Source organism: Rhopilema esculentum, chromosome 12 (genome assembly GCF_057945365.1).
Source record: "Rhopilema esculentum isolate cy_ngs chromosome 12, ASM5794536v1, whole genome shotgun sequence".
NCBI lineage: Eukaryota > Metazoa > Cnidaria > Scyphozoa > Rhizostomeae > Rhizostomatidae > Rhopilema > Rhopilema esculentum.
Genome location: NC_142826.1, coordinates 2,561,382 through 2,576,304, shown reverse-complemented (window position 1 = coordinate 2,576,304; position 14,923 = coordinate 2,561,382). Strand labels below are relative to the sequence as shown.

Here is a 14,923-nt window from a genome sequence, read left to right as displayed (position 1 = left end):
GTGATACACCTATAAATTTACAAGTGCGTACATTTTATGAATATGTAAATGTTTGGTAGCTCGGTGCTTCGGCCTTAAAACGTGCTTAAACTTCCTTTCAACCGCTTAAACCGTGCAATAACCCTAGGTTTTTACTATTAGAGTACTTGTATGCAACATTCTACTCTAGTTTCAAATTTGATTCTGTTTTTTTAGATTTTTTTGCTTTATAATGAATCTGTTTTCAAGTTTCTGCATAATTACAATTTTGCTGCACATATTGTTATCTAACTTTGTGAAAGACTTTGAAGATTATAGTCGAAGAAGGTAAGGGAAAAGAAGTATTACATTGACTGTACCGTAAATCCTCGAATAAGCCCCCCACCCTCGAATAAGCCCCCACCTAAAAATTTATTTTTGCAAATAAGCCCCCGGGGGCTTATTCGAGGATTTACGGTAAATAAATTGCTAAATTTTTAGCTGCTCAAGTGATCAATTGCTCTTTTGACAGTGTAAACAGAGTTGATAAACCTATCATGTTTTTGGTCAAAACAATAACGTCTTTGAATTGATCACATGATTTATTTCAAGTGATCACATGATTTGTTTAAAGTGATCACATGATTTATTTAAAGTGATCACATGATTTATTTAAAGTGATCACATGATTTATTTAAAGTGGTCGAATGATTGAACTAAAGTTATAATGTCTTTAATTTTAGTTAACAGCATTATCTACTTTATCATGGCGGATAATTTTGATTTATTTCGATGATTTTCTTTATTTTTAAGGTCTACTTTGTAGTATTTTTTTCAGGTAAGCTAAATTGCAGTAAGCTCGACTTTTGTCAGCGGCTTCATTTTTTAGGAAACCGTTTAAATTTTAAAGTAGAAAGTTCCTACAATAATAAGTGCTGTCAAGAGGACCATTTCGCTGTTTTATTCTTATTTCTGAATTTACTTCAACCTCCCAAGCAATTTCGTCTGAAATTTTTTGAGTAAACACTAAACTTCATCAAATTTGTATTTTTCATCGAGCGCTGGATATTTTTCAACTGTAAAATTAGTCATATTTTCCTTCTTAAATGCTTGCAATTTAGCATGGGAAACAAAACTTTGTCCTTGTCCCTCGTAAACTTTTGCAACAAAATTTGAATTATAATAGCGCAAAATATACTGAAAACATACTGAAAACAAAATATACTGAAAACTCTTGAACCAAAAGACTTAAGAGATTTTCTTTAATTACTTCAAAAAGTATATTGATCTTTTTAAGAATCGTTTCACTGTTAATGTTTTTTAAAACATTGACATTATTTGCCAGTCATGTTACTGCCTTTTATCAAATTTTCCTACAGTTTTTTCAAAGAAGAGTCAGCTGCAATTAAAACAAGTAAGGAGAATAAAAAACTGCCTTCACCGTAACAGGTCTGGGGAGTTACTAGGCGATTGCAGTGAAAAGGACATCTTCGGCGGCATTGATCTTGCAAAGGTAACCCTGAAATCGCCTTGGAAAAATCTAATAACTTTTCACGATACAACAAAATTACTTAGCTTTCAACCTTCTCGAATTCTTCGGGACTGTCTTGACATCAAGATTATATCCCGACTCTCAGAGAGATTTTGTCCCTAAGTGACGCAAATCCACCCAACTGTGTTTCAGAGGCTAAAATATATAACAATGACTCCAGAAAGTTTGCATTAACTCGCTTCAAAAGGTGCATCTTCCAGCAAACTTGAAGCTTCAGATATCGAAAATTGTTTTTTTTAACATTCCTTTATGGCTGCAAAAATGTTGTACATTTCTATTCATAAATGATTCTTGCGATTAGCTAAAACATCTCACATTCTTTGATGTACTTATTTCTTGCGTCTCCAATGCAACCATGAGCTGAATTAATTTCAAATATTCTATAATATTATCGGCATTTATAGAATATTTGTCTGTGTCTGTCTTCTTGTCGGCAAATCGGAGCCATCGGAAATCAGAGATTCTTGTCCAAATTGTCCGAATCCAAATTTTCGCCACTGGTTGCATAGTTTAGTTTCAAAATTATGTTGCTAATAAAGCTAACTTGAAGTTAGATAGCAAAAAGTGATAAATCTGTTAAATAATTATAAATAAATATTATCTAGAATATTTCACACAGGAATTGTGCACATGAATAAATAGAAATTATATTTAAGAAATAAAGTAAATGATGAATTGATTGAATATTAGATGTCTGTTTGAAGAGTCATTGCTAACAATGAGCCTTTGCGAGGTTGGCAAATTATCCAGGCGACAATCCATACAATGGCAGCAAACTTCTACGGATTAACCATAATTGATTTCAGACTGTCTGAAATTGCATTATGGGATGCTTGCGTAGTGCAATGGCTCATTGTTAGCAATGAGTCTTCAAAGATGTTATAGAACTTTTACTAGAAGTAGGTAAGCACGTGTGCTCGGACGAAAACAAATAGCATCGCTTGAGGTACTGTAAGTTGATGCCTTGATCAAAATTGCAACTGTCAAGACAGATTAGTCTGTGTAGCATTTGTACGCAACATTATTGGGTGGAAAAAACAATTTTTATCAGCTTCTTACTTTATCACGTCCAGTGGCGTAGCGTGAGCTCAGAACTAAGGCATGCGGTAACATAAAATATACGGCCATGTTGAATGAATGTAACCGTAATTTCAGCTTCTTAACAATACAAGCGGTAATAAATGATAATCGTTTGTACTGATAATAAATTTTGATTTTGAAAGTAACAAATTGTTTGTACTCTAACTCTAATCAATCAAGGTGTCTATTCTTTGCGTCAGAGGCTCCGACACAGGTTGGAAAGTGAAGGGGGGCCAAGGAAAAAATTATCCCTCATGCGTAAAGTTTTTGAAAAAAACTCAATTGTTTTGCAAAAAATTTCAGAATAACTCCTAGTGCTAAAGATCTATCGGAGAATAACTCCTAAGTGTATCGCAAAAGATCTTATTCTTATTCATACTCCTCAAAAAAGGCATCACCTAATGTAAGAAATTGTTACGCTATAATGCAGCTGGGGATTCCCGCAAGGAGGAGCTCTCCACGTTTCTGCTCATTTTCTACTCTCATAGTTGACAAAAATGACAATAAATAGACCAGGCGAGGAAGGGGGGGGTATCGTCACCCATCGAGGGAATTTGCAAGACCAACTCTATTTGGTCAATTTCGATACGCTGATTACGAAAATCGATGTTATATGGAGAAATTCGGTACCAGGAAGCCTCTATTTCACGTTTAAACCTCGTTTTCGTCCAAATTTGAACGTTGAACGAAAGTTTGTAAATGAATCGATTTTTATCAATTTCGATGTGCTGATTTCAAAAAGTTATTTTAAAAATGTAAATTCAGTACCAGGAAGCCTCTATTTCGTGTCTAAGCCTCGTTTTCATCAAAATTTGAACGTTGAAAAAAAGTTTGTAAATTTTTATTCTCATCAATTTCGATATACTGATTTCGAAGGTTGATCTCATACGGTGGAATTCTGAATGCACTGGTCCCTTTTTCATGCTGAAATTGTTTATTTATCGTTTTCAATATTTCTAGAGTAAAATCTGCTGCACACATAGATTTGCTTTAAAAGCTTGAAGAAGATTATGTCAAAAGGCTATATAATACGGCTAATAAACATTTAAAGTTGTTTTGAATAAACATTCTAGTATCCGTTGTCATCAGAGTCATTGCTATACTCATCTTCAAAGCAATTGTCATTCATTGAGTCAAGATTGTCTTCTTCAGCATCTTGATTGATATTTAGAAGCAGCTCGGCATTATTATCTAGGTATATGGCTTTAGTCCACGATTTGTTACCAGCTGCATCCCAACCATGATCAACAAGACTGCCAATGCTTAACTCCAACTGGTCTGCATTTCTGTAAATGTTTGCAACATAAGCTAATGTAGCTTTGTGCAAATGAGATTGGCAACACACGGTGGCATTAAACTAAGTTCAAAAACTTTCCCTTGAGTTTCAAAAATCTTCCAGAAACTCTTTGAGCGGGCGTCATTGGCCTTGGTGACAATTGTTGAAAAACTATGAAGAAAGCATGTAAACTTCTCCAGGACCTCGATAGCAATTGGATGGGCTGGACATCTGTTCCAAGCCTTGCAAAAGTGCTCACAAATTCGTTGCACTTTAACATTGCTTTTCAGAATGACTTTTTCCCTTTTTTTGGAAATCATGAACACATAATCGTTGCCGGAGAATGCGTGAAGACCAACTATTGCTCGCCTTATAATTGAAGACAATGTTGATATGATAGACAGCACGGAGCAAGACCACTGAATAAATTTTCTATATGACAATTTAAGTAGCGCAGTGAAAAATCTAACTGAGATCTTTCTGGAGAACGGCTATCCAGAGGATGTTGTTTCAGCTTACATTAAGGAGAAGATAGGAAATTTCTCGGCTGACGTAAAATTTGGCCCTCAAAAGTGCCCGGTCTATCTAAAACTACCCTGGATCGGTGACAGTTCCCTACGTTTTGAAAGCCAAATAAAACAGGCCATTGCAAATTGTTTCTTTGCAGTCAACCCACGTGTTATTTATAGTACGAAAAAGGAGCATAGGGGAAAAATGCGTGACGCTGGTCATGGCGGCTCGGGATTGCGGGCGCAAACACTCCACATTGATGGAAACACGAGGTCAGTGGAGCAAGGGCAGATTTTGTAACAATAGGTTCTTTGGTTTGTTTACATTTTGTTGACTAGCCAATCAGAGAGCTCTATTTCTATGGCGTCATCTGATGGTAATGGCGGATGGAGGGGTTTGCTGTGGAGAAAACCACACCCTCGTTTTTTCCTCGCGACGAAAATATACTTTGAGAAAAACTCGAGATTTTTTGCACCCGTATAGAACGATAAATTTTACATGTAATTTTATTGGCACTAAGCTCTGCGTTGTTTGCTCTTTGCGTGATCGTTCGCTATTGACATCCCTTTTTGCACGTCCTCAATTGCTCGACGATCGATTGCACTTCCGCACAGAAACAAATTCAAAAAACGTTATAGTTTGCATCTGTACAATATTATTTGACAATATAACTGGAAAATAAGGTAAATTGTACTAGGAAAATGAAAGTGTTAAAAACGAAATTTTGAGCATCGGCCTTTGTCAAGTTATAGAACAAATTTAGATTGGCAAAAGGACTTTTCAAAAATACATGAGGGTCCACCAGATAGTTTATAAGAAACGATAATGTTTTTGAGAAACCATTCCAAGATGAACCAAGACGTTAAAATATTGCCAACCTTCTTCATTGTTTTCTGTTATTAGCTTTTGTTGAAATATGAAACCTTTGCAGTACAATCTTTACGCAAATAAACCAATCTCAAATCAACGCAGAGCAGAAAAGTCAGGTGGTTAGAACTCAATTACAAATTGGCCAATGAAACATTATAATTTTTTATAAACTCGTTCTCAAGACACAAAAACTTTTGAAAAACAACGTGTTTACTTTCAGTTGGGAAGATTATTTGCATGGAGATGCCAACAATCAATTACAAATCATGTATAACATTTAGTAACATTTTACCAGACCATAAACGTTCTTGAAAAGCAGGCATTTTATTCAGTGCAAAAGCTGCTTTCTTTACCGCTGCAAGTCTTGCTGAAATCGATAAGTACGAGTGTACATTTGTAATTGTTTACTTTGCTCCTTGCAATATTTATGGACAGATTTTAAAAGTTATGATTTTCAACTTCAATTTACAATTTTCTGTAAACATTTTGTTCAATTTTGTGCGATGAAGCAAACCAGTTTCGATGCAAACTGGTTAGGGCAGAACGTTCGACCATTTGTCTCGCGAGAGTTCTTGTTCTTTTTGAACGTGACCAAAATTTTATGCTTCTTGCTTTCAAATTATTTTGCAATTTTCTAAATCAGCAGTTTTTTGCATTCAATTATACGAACAATTAAATAATAGCTTTTCTTCGACCATTGTGATATAACATTATTTCTAGACACTGCTAATGTGTCAACTCACTTGTTTCCGATGCTACCATCTTGAGGAAAGACCCTCAAAAAGTTTGCTTACACATCTATAATAAGATGAATTTTTTGACGAATAAATAGTTCAACGCCAAAGAAACACAGGAAAAATTCGAGGAAATTCATGGAAAGGTTATTAAAAGAATTGTCTTTGAAATTATTTATCGTTCTATACGGGTGCAAAAAATCTCGAGTTTTTCTCAAAGTATATTTTCGTCGCGAGGAAAAAACGAGGGTGTGGTTTTCTCCACAGCAAACCCCTCCATCCGCCATTACCATCAGATGACGCCATAGAAATAGAGCTCTCTGATTGGCTAGTCAACAAAATGTAAACAAACCAAAGAACCCATTGTTACAAAATCTGCCCTTGCTGGTCAGTGGTTGAATCAGAAAATGTCAAGAACAGGTTAGGTGTGGGGAAGAGACTAGCATTCAAAAAAGTTCGAAAAGGTAAACGAGTAGCTATCTATCAGTAAAAGTATCGATTTCTATCATCTATCTATACGTATTTTTAAAAATAAAAGCAATAACACAAAATGGAAGTCACTACAATTCCACCTCCTGGATTGCAGTGGAAGTGAATAACAGGCAACATTGCTGCGAGAAAAAATGTCAACTAACTAAAAATCTAGCTTTTGCTACAACACGAAATTATAACTACCGACTCTGCAAAACTATAAGGTTTTACATGGTAACTTGCGTAATGTGTTAGTAAAATAATGATATTTGTTAATCGCTGTCTTCTCCGTCGATTTATTAAACAGACGCAGCTGTGGCATAAATCACCGCTTATAACTTCAGGACCGAAATAGCTCTGAATATCTTCAATGTTGAAGTTGCACGAAGAAACAAAAGGCCTATTCTGTTGAGTTTTTTTTCCACCCGCTTGACAGCCCTCTTTACTACGGTAAAGCATGCAAAACAAATATGGTATCGTAGAAACGAAAATGAACATCCATGTCCATGAAACCACCATTTTATTAACTTTTTGCAAATTAAACAAAATGTTAACAATTTTTCAGTTTAACGACGAATACTGTTTACCGGGAAGTATGGCGTAAGCAGTTTCAATTTCGCGCCGAATTTTGGTTGCTAAGTTAAACATAATGGCGGATATCGCTAAGCAGTGTTGACATTCGTAACCCCTGTAAATTATCGCGCGCATGGCAAGTACATTTTCCCCCTATGCTCGAAAAAGGCCTTTCCGTCCATTGAAAATGAGGTTTGAATATGAAATAGAGGCTTCCTGGTACTGAATTTACATTTATAAAATAACTTTTCGAAATCAGCACATCGAAATTTCGTTCAACGTTCAAATTTGGACGAGAACGAGGTTTAAACGTGAAATAGAGGCTTCCTGGTACCGAATTTCTCCGTATAACATCGATTTTCGTAATCAGCGTATCGAAATTGATCAAATAGAGTTGGTCTTGCAAATTCCCTCGATGGGTGACGATACCCCCCCTTCCTCGCCTGGTCTAAAAGAACCATGAGAGTTGTTAGAATTGAAGATGCTTTCATGTGTAATGGTTTCAGAAAGTTGTTCCTTGCAAATCATCAACTATTTGGCAAGGCTTGCACTCAGGTCTACCGCATGCCCTGGTCCGTAAATTCTGACTATACTGGCAAGCCTTTTGACCTGAAATACGGAATGCGGATCATGACAAATAGATTTTGACCCCACTTTGACGAAACTTTTTCTCTTTTTAACAATCACAAAGTAGAGAATAGAAAATAATTAGATTTGAAATTATGTATCACGCAAAGGATATTCGCAAAAAGCAGCTTATAGGCAGAAAAATGTTGTGGATTATCAAATATTTGGGAATGCTTGCGCTAAGGCTGACCGCAAGCTCCAGTCCGGAAAATTCTCACTTCTCTCAGAAGCTTCTCTCGAGCTGCGCTGAAGCTGCACTGGAGCATCGCATGTTTCTCTTATTGTAGACAGGCGAAAAGAATAATGTGGAGGGGCTTCAGTTTTTTAGATTTTTCGAATTTCACAATTTTTGGCGATCTGTTCACTGTGAAAAATAGCCAGTTGGCATGTTGGCGCTGGAGTTCACTGCATGCTGCTCGTGACCAGAAAAAGAAGCCGTTTATTGCGGAATATGTTATGCATTGACTTTAATTCAAAACGTACAGTATTTATTACCGTTAAGTGTTGCAAGAATATCAGAATTTGTCTAGAATTTTTTACGCTTGCGCCGCAAGAGTAGCATACATAGACGCTACGCCACTGATCGCGTCTTGCACACAAGAAATGTTAAATATTATGTCGAGATTTTTAGATTTTTCTTATAGTAGATAGATTTCGTCACCAGTAAAGAACCGATCAAGATAGCACCGACATCATCTGCTCTTTTCACTTTATCTTCTCTTCAACACGCATATAGGCTACCAAGAAATCTACTACTTTTAGCGAAGGAAAGCACCGCACACTAAGAACGATAATTGGTGGCCAGTGTGGGTTATCTGCGTGATGTCACAAAGCACAGTCGTCAATTAAACTTCTTGCTAGTGATTAAGTCAAAAACATTGCCTTTACTTAAGTAATGTTCTGGAAACAGAGTTAGCTAGCACCCTAGATTGTTATCGTTTATATGCCAATTTATACTCGTATCTGTTTAAATAGCTATCGATCAATAATTTGAATTGAAAAAGGTTATGGGACGAGACTAGCATATGATAAACTTAATAAAGTTCCGGAGGCAAATTAATGTCGTTAGGTAAATTTTAGAAGAAAGGAGAAGCACCCAAGCTGAGAGTGGTTTTAGGAAAAATGAAATTTCAGAGGCAGAAGAAATTTTCAATTGGCTGTCATGGTTTGATGCCTTAGTGAAGTTTTTTATTAGAGCACTTTTAGCATCTACTGTTATAATTAGAATGTTCCTTATGAATTCTGATATGAGAAAACTGGAATTTAGAGCAACATTATCCGGTAGAGTCTTCTATGTATCAGAAGCAAGTAAAATAGCCTGAATCTTAAGCCACGGGAATGTCACGTGCACATCTTTTTGTAAGCAATAATCTTTAGAGGAGGGCTGCTGAGCCCTTGAAATGCTCAAGGATTTGATTCAACTGAAGATACCCCCAAAGTAACGGCTGTAAGGGGTTGCCTTTATTACAGAGCTTAGGATTATTTTTGTTGGACTATTTGTAAAGCTTTGTTGGATAAAGAATTCATTAAAGAAAAGCTGCGCAATCGAATATTTAGAGTAGATATTTGAGCTTATGAAGAGAAGGCCCTGAATAATGAGCTCTATGCAGGCTATTCCAAAGGGCGATTTCCCTGTGCAAAAAAATATTCTGACCTGTTTGTGTTCTAACTAAAAGTATTTGTAGATTCCAATTGTCGAGCAAAGATTCCTCTCATCACTGTTGCATATAGACGTCGAATAATCTGGAGCAAGCGAAGTTAAGGACTTATTCACCGTAAAGCTGATTCTCTGAAAATATGCTGCTTGGCTGTAAGCCATCCAGAATCTTCTACCATATCGGTTTCTCAACATCCTTAAAATCATTACGTATAAGGGTTCAGAAATTGCTTACGATCAGCTAAAACAAGTAAAACTGCAAACCAATATAATGTGTTCGTAAAGCCTATTAAGCTTGGTTCCAACTAGGCGGCTAAGTGCGTTCAAGTGCGTTCATCTCTGAGTGTTCAAGTTTAACGCCATGAACGCACTTGAACGCTCAAAAAAGTTAAACGCCAAGATCAAAAAATTTTGATCTGAGCGTATAAACGTAAAACAAGCCGAAAAATTCAAGGAATATTTCATTCATCAACCAACAAGTAAGCTGCAAATGTAAAACCAAAATAAGGCAATTTCAACCGTAGCAACGCATGAAATCGATTTCGTGACTGTTAGCACCTTGCGATCAATAAAACATTGCCAATTAACAGATTTCTGCTATACAATCAGGATTACCTGAAATGACTAACGAGAGACCGTGAACTAAAAGCATAGAACACCTACAATGTACAGGTAAAAGAATTGCGAAATTTGTGCCACGAAAATGCAAGGGAACTTAAGTTGCGATCCTGTTCCTCTTGCGATACACTTGATCGGATAGTTTGGCTAACAATGGCCTTTACATAATTTTCAAGAGAGGGTTACAACATCTTACAATTGCATAATTCATAAGTGATAAAAGAGCGAAAATGATAATTATCTTAGTGTTTGAATGCATGTCCGAGAGTCTTCACACAGCTAGCTGAGGGTTTATGTTCTGCAAGTGGGGATGCCTCAGTAGTTTATCTGTTATCTTTGATTAAATTAAAGGTTTAGAGATGAACGCACTTGGACGCACTTAGCCGCCTAGTTGGAACCAAGCTTTGAGGGAAAGATCAATAATTAATTGAATAGGTCCCGGAAAAAAATATCAATGCCAAATAATTTTCTATAATCCTTAGACAGCTAAACCTTTTTAAAACAGTATTTGATAAAACTAAGCACTTGAGTAGCTTTTGTCCTGGTTTATGCTGGTCCAAATTAAGATGTTTACCTTTTTTAAGACCATTAAATTCAATATTATTAACACTTTCAATTGCTATGCCATCATAACAAAAATGACTTGTCGAAAACAACTGATTGAGCTTGATTGGTTCATTACTCAGGTAATTTTGCAGGTCAACAGTTTTCTTAGATGAAAGGGAAATAGTCATCTGGTCATCTGCCTGGATTGTTACGTGTCCCGTATGCAGTGTTCATGGGATGCAGACTCTAACCCTCACAAAGGGGAAGGATGGTTACGGTAGAATGACTGCATAAATAAAACACAGTAAAAAACCAAGATATGAGCCTTGAGGGACACTCCACAATTTAAGTCACTGATTTCAGAAGAAAGGATATTAACTCCTCAGAGCACATGCATTGTCATGTACAACTCGGGAATTACAATTATTAATTTTAAAACCTCTCACCGCTATTCATGCAGAAACCTCTATTGTTGCAGGAACTTTTTCATTTGAAACAACGTAGCCAGACATCTCTCCAAACACAAGTATGGAAGCAAATTAGTGAAGGCAACAAGAAGTGAAGTGAAAACCAACAGAAATACGCATCTTCAAATTCACGTTTTCTCTCGATAGTAAGTTGCATGACACGTTTTCAAAAAGTTGCATACTGTTTTTAATCTTCTTTTTAACTAACAATGAAAGCAAATCATTTCTGTTTAATACAACAAACTTTAACACGATCGATCTATTATAAGATAGTACTTTGGTAGAAAAATGCGGTTCACAAAATTGATTCTTGATTCAAACTGTAATATCTGCGGAGCAGTTGGTAAAAATGGGGGGACCAAGGAAATACGTTTTATTCATATTGATCCAGCTCTTATCAACTACTTTACCAAAGTAAATTTTGATGGTAAAATAGATTAAACCTATTACAACTAGAAGGTTCTAGTGCCAATAGTTCTGGGGGCAACAATCCAATGTTTCGAAGCCAACAAAAATACTAGCTATTCAGCAGTTTTTTTAGCATTTTTTGTTAAATCAAGAATGGAATGAACATCAAACGGAAGTAAACATGGATCCTTGACACTTATTTACCTAAGATGTACGAGACACTTCCATTCCCTTAATAATTATTTTTTAAATCAAGATGTCTGCTGACAATCATCCTTTTATCGACCTGCACGATTTATGGGGCATAGTTAATACGATGAACCAAGGTATAGGGGGGGAGAGTGACAAGGGGTGCGTGTCAAGGGGTGAGTGAAGATAGGTGAGTGATGAGGGGTACGTGTCGAGGGGAGAGTGATTAGGGGGCTGCTTTCTGAATTTGATAATGTGAAAACTTTTGGATGTAAGAGGCCTTTTAGTTGTAGCATTGTGTTGTATTTTCAGTCTTTATGAAAGTTTTAAAACGTTTCAATGGGCGCAGTCCGTGGAACGTTTTGAGGAGCCAAATCCTTAGACCTCATCAATATAGATTTTTGATATTTCAGTTATTTGTGGCCAAACTTTTTCGCTACCATATTTGATGTCTCTCTCCTTTAGTGAGGTAAATAGGTGAATAATTAAAGCTTAAAGGGTGTCCTTTCCTAACTTGAACACATCTAAAAGAAAGACAGTATTTACAAGAATATTTGTTTTTGCTCAGGAAAATTTGAAAGGCTTGTTAAATATCTGACTTGAAAGGATAAAGTTTTAGCTCTTGATAAAGCTCGAAAGAGAATTCTTGGTTTAGAGAGGTCCTCTCAATAGATCGGCTTTTGTGAAGCATTTTAGAGGACATGATTCCAAAAATATTGAAGCAAACGACGCCTCGTCTTGTGCCAGTATGGCTGCCCATTTGTTGCAATATTCAATAAATATTTTATTCAAGCATATTTCCGATTTGCTTCTAATTTTAATTATAAAATTCTCCATTTAAAGGAAGATTTGATGTAAAACATGTAATCAATACAACAAAATGCATTCGAAAATCTGTATTCAGTTCAATAAAACATATTCAGTTCAATGAAATGTATTCAATACAAAAAATTTATTCACTACAGAAAATATGTTCAAGGCAAAAAATGTATTCAATGCAGAAAGACATGTTCAATGCAAAATAATCTTTCAGTCCAAAAAAATGCTCAGCATTACTGGGGTGAACGCGTTCGGCATTAAACTTAGGGCCTACACAATATCAAAGATAGACGAAGTTGAGGACGATCAGGAAGAGATGCATTTGAAAAGTTCCTTTTTTAATTTTCTTGAAAGAGTGGAAGGAGATATTACAAGAATCTCTAATTTTGAAAGGAAAGGCGAAGATGGAACCTTTAATTACGCCGAAGATGGCTCACTGGATGATGAATGCTTCCTGAGTGGAACCCTGGGTACAATTGAATTGCTCAATTCAGCGATACAGTTTCTTTTTATCAACAATACACCGGTAAATATTAGTGTGAATGATGGAAGAGTATGCTCAGATCTAGAAAATGTGCTCAACATGCTTAGAAAAAATCTGGAAGATTGACATTTAAATTTGTCATCAAAATTTAACACTTTTTGTGCACTGAGAATTCCAGGAAAACGTGTAAGGCATGCTGTATTCCAAGAAACATTGGAGGGGCATTTTATAAACATTCCAAAAGAAATATTGGAGGAATTGCGCGGTATGAATTTTTCCTAGAGCAAAATTGCATCAATGTTTGAAGTATCTAGGTGTACAATATCCCGCAGAATTAAAGAATATGGATTGACCCATCTACAGCAGTTCAGCGATATTTGTGATGAAAGACTCGACGAAATCATTTTGGATTATGTCCCAAGGCATGGTTCGACTACTGGAGAGCCATACATAACCGGTTACTTAAGGTCAGTGGGGGTGCATGTGCAGCGAAGAAGAGTACGAAGCAGTATCAGCAGGGTGGAGCCTCGAAATGCAGCTCTGAGGTGGGGTGCCTTGGTGTCACGGAGGACATATAGTGTTCCTTGGCCAAATTCATTATGGCATTTAGACGGACATCATTCTTTAATTAAATGGAAGTTCGTGATACATGGTTGCATCGACGGAAAGTCGCGAAAAATTATATTCTTGAAATGCAGCACAAACAATCTTGCAAAAACTGATTTGTTACATTTTTTAAAAGGCATGGATGAAAATTGATAATGGACTTTGGCCATCAAGGATTCGTGTCGATTATGGTATAGAAAATGTGAGTGTTTGTAATGCCATGGTTTTTCAAGCGAGGTTACAACAGCAGCAGTTTTGCAGCTGGGTCTGCTACTTCTGAGGAGTTGTGATGTCTCCTCCAACAGATCAGCAGCCTTGTTGGTTATATCATCTTTATCAGCCATTCAAAGACTTGTGCCGTGTTGTGACTAGTTGTGACCGGTTGTGACTCGAGCGGGTTGTCTAATGAAAAACGAAGCACATGGAAGAGACACGCTCTTCCCAGTCTCTTCATATTGGACATATTTTCTACACTGAACAGCTTTTTGCATTGAATAGCTACGTTTTTTAGCATTTAACCCACATTTTTTGCATTGAATGTCTTTTTACTTCGAATATGTTTTTTGCTTTGAACGTATTTTCTGCACTGAAAACACTTTGTGCCATTGCATTGTTTGCATTGAATAAATATTTTGAATTGAATACATTTTATTAAATTGAATACAAATTTTTGTATTTATTATAGATCTTACATCAAATCATCAGATTTTACATCAATTCTTCATGATTACATCAATTTCACAATTAAAACAAGTATTGAATCGGGTATTGAATCAGGTATTACTTTAATAACAAATTTATTGAATATTGCTACAAATGGGCAGCCATAAACGCTTCTAGATGGCAAAAATCTCCTCGTTTTTGAGATAATTCTTTAAGGGGGTTTTGCAATAATGTTCAGAATCACATTCTACAGTAGCTCAGCCTCAGCTTGTTCTTAAGTTTTGACCAATTTTGAGGCACGTGTTCTTATAAAATTGTTCTTATGAAACAAATATAAAATGTTATACGTAAAGGCTACCGTGACGAATCACTGAAGGTGCATACTTTTGAAGTGGCTGCCAATTGTTGCTTTTCAATCTCTAAATGGGAATTAATCGTTTAATTCGAGTTAATACCCGCGGGGAAAGTGCGCAGATTCCCCTTTTCTAGAATCGGGTGGTCCCACACGTATATCCTTAGTAGGCTGTGGATATCATGTTACCTTAGCTATTTGCTAATCACCTTGTGGTATTATCTAGGTGGTCTTTTCCTGGCATATTTGTTTAAGTACAGTGATGCAGCTAGGGTCATGTCATATTTTGCAGCAAGACTCACGCGTTGTTTGTACGCGTTTTCTCTGTAGAGAAGTGAACTATTCTGCGAAAGTGTAACTTATTTAAAACCCGCTAATAAAGGACATAGTCCTACCGTCAAATGGCCGGACGCTGATCATGGTCATGATTTCGACCGTTGCTTACTGTTGTCATAGCATAGCT

At 36.3% G+C, this 14,923-nt stretch overlaps 1 pseudogene; it reads left to right on the top strand.

Moving 5' to 3' along the window:
• The first annotated feature begins 12,965 nt into the window (after nucleotides 1-12,965).
• On the top strand, nucleotides 12,966-14,043 carry LOC148958690 (uncharacterized; annotated as a pseudogene).
• The last annotated feature ends 880 nt before the right edge of the window (nucleotides 14,044-14,923 follow it).